This window comes from Atractosteus spatula, unplaced genomic scaffold (assembly GCF_055471065.1).
Source record: "Atractosteus spatula isolate fAtrSpa1 unplaced genomic scaffold, fAtrSpa1.hap1 Scaffold_11, whole genome shotgun sequence".
Lineage (NCBI taxonomy): Eukaryota > Metazoa > Chordata > Actinopteri > Semionotiformes > Lepisosteidae > Atractosteus > Atractosteus spatula.
The window spans coordinates 48,049-51,224 of record NW_028296664.1 but is presented as its reverse complement, the minus strand read 5'-3'; positions in this window follow the sequence as shown (position 1 = coordinate 51,224).

The window sequence follows — 3,176 nt, the reverse complement described above, 5'->3', positions numbered from 1 at the left end:
TTTGAATTCTGCATTCAGCAGTACAAGGTTTTTTTTTCCAAGTTCAATGGAACTATCATAGTAATGTAAGTTTCTTTAAAAAAATAAAATGAAAAGAAAGGAATACATTTTAATGGGGAAACCAATACTGACATTCCCATGATAATCTTCCTTAGTTCATGTATTGCATTAGAACACTTTGTGGGCTTGAGCTACAATGATTTTTCTGTTCTGTGATACAAGATAGAGTACTATGCTTTTTGACCTGTGCTTGCTGCTAAAATTACCATATTTTAGGAGCAGGAAAAAGTGTCCTCAGTGACGTGTTTGCAGTGATCCTGTGGCTCTGTCCTCAATACTATGTGATTGATATATTTTATGTCATGTGTGGGTATTTGTTCCAGGTATTAAGTGTCTCTGGAAATTTTTTTTTATGGAGAAGGTCAAGCTTTGGAGCATCTTCTTGGTAAAATATGAGATTTATTGGAGAGATTGAATTGCCTCTCTGTCCTCCAGCCTGAGAACAACAGGGGTCTCTCTCAGGACACACCCAGACCCTCCCAGACACAGGAGAGGGAGGCTGTAACATCCTGACTCTGAATGTTTCTCTGTGGACTTGATTAACTGTCCACTTAGCATGAGAATCAGACCCATTAGTTTTTGCAGAAAGTGAAAGTACTAAAAGTGTCAAGACCGCCAGGCAGTCAAGACCAACTCTTAAGCGATCTAATCAGCACCAGCAGCGAGTGATTATTAACAAACGCCACCGCACGAGTTAAACCACCTGCACACACTCCACCGTGCGGTGCGCAGTGCTATTTATACCATCTTTACCTGCTTCCCGCTGCTCAGTATTGAGTCTACTCCTTGAGAGCTCTACCTGGCGTTTTTCCCCGTACCTCGTTTATTCTGGATATTGGACTCCCCTTCTGCCTTTTCGACTTTGGACCTCGCCTCTCGCCTCGGACTGTTTGCCACCGGTGTTCTCCCTGGATTACGATTTACCTTACGCCTTTTGACCACGACATTGCCTCTCGTTTTGAATTGTTCACCTGCCTCATCTACTACCCGTGCCTGGGTCTGCACAGGATCCTTGTATCTTCCCACCAGGGATTCCTAACAAAACTAACCTCCAACCTGATCTTAGAGTCCATGCGACACCTTTATCTGCCTTTAGAACATCAGAGAAACCAAACAAAAAAAAAACAAACACTGAAATTGAGAGGGAGTATTTTAATACCACAGATGGTATGCATAGGCTAGATGATATACAGGACACCTGGAAGAACACATGAAATATATGGAGAATCTCAGTCATGGGTCACTGCTGAGAAAAACTGGACTTGCCTTGCCTTAAAGAGCCTCGTTGATAACATATAACCAACAACTGGCTTTATTCCTCAGGAAAAAAATAGACTGAAACTGGCTTTTGTTTGAATATTTTCTCATGTAAGTTTATGCTAATTGGTTGCTTAGCTGCTAAGCTTGTTGCTTGTACTGTGTTGCTCGACAGTTTCTCAAGTTCAACACTTCTATCACCATAACAACCATTTGCATTGAGTCTGGTTTGGTCAGCTCATGCAAGCAAAAGACATCAGTACAATATACTACAGTACAAACATAAAACCAATAATAACATTCCCACATCACATACTATCCTTACATAATCGGGTAATAATGTATTCATTTCACCTACATTATATAACTGTGTTCACACATCCTACAGCCTCTGGGCAGGTGCTGTTACAGAAGCTGTACTCCTCTTATTAACAGACCTAAGCACTAATAGTGCCATATTGAAAAAATCATAAAAAAATAAATAAATAAAGTGAGAGGGGTAAAGGGGTGTAACATTTAGAATAGTTTTTGGATGCAGGTGGGTTCTGGTTAGGGACTTAGGAAGCGTGACAACAAGGGTTGGTGCAAAAAGTGATTATTTTAAGGTGAATATGTGACTGGTACGTAATAGGATACAATAATTCAATGGGTTAGGAAACTAGAATGGTGCCAAAGAAAAAGAAAAAAAAAGAAAAAATGGAGCTGGCTAAGAAAGTGAGGGAAAGCTAACCTAATTACAGAAGAAAACCCGAAACACTCTGTCTTCGGCGTCTTCTAACGCCCTAGCTAACCTTCACTGACTACCCAAAACCATACAAGACAAAAGGCACTCACCCGTCCTAAACTAGTGTTTCTAAAACAAAAATCAACTATGTGTGCAGAATGTACCCAACAACCTAAACTAACCCAATACACAAGAATTCACACAAATACACAAGTGAACTACGAATACCAAAGGGAAAACGAGAGTGGACACAAGTAACAGGGTACAAAAGAACACCGAGGTTGATACAATACATCTGGGCAAGGTAATGGCTAAATAATGGATAACACAAACAAACGAAAGTACAAGGAGACAAACACAAACCAACAAAGCCGAAGCTATACGAAATAAACACACACGCGAAACGATAAGAAGCCAAAGCAAAACCAAAAGCGAAATGAAACCGAAGCTAAGCTGAGCGGGACCGAAGTCAAATGAAAGGCCCCTTCCTTCTGAAAACCTCCAAGTTATGTACTGAATAAACTGCACTCTGATTGGCCGAGATGCTAAACGAGGATGACGTAATACGGAAACAATGTTGTAATGATGGGCCAATGGGGGAGGAAGAACAATCAAGGTCAGGAAGTGGGGAACATAGCGACAAAACACACATGGACCATACATTGGAATGTAACACATCCATTTGGTCAATATTCAGAAATATTGGAAATACATTTTTATGGAGGCAAACACAATGCTGAGATTTTAAACTGGGGATATTAGACATTAAATGAAACATCTGAGTCTCTACTTTCACGTGCATTTGGTTTAAACCTTGTAATATGCACCGTTTCGGAGATATGAATGAAAATATGCCAACCATTTTGTCAATATTAAAGAATATTGGACACACATTTTTATGGAGGCAGACATGATGCTGAGTTTAAAACTGGGGATAATAGACATTAAATAAAAGTTCTGATTCTCTGCTTTTACATGCATTTAGATTTAAGATTGTGGTATGCAGCAGGTCTCCAAGTTATCCTATAACTTTGGGATAAGGATTGGCTCTAAGGGCTGGATCGGTCGGACTGGGTGCGCGTCTCGGCTGGACGAGGCACCGTGTGTTGTGGCCCCTCTCGCGCGCCCCAGTCGA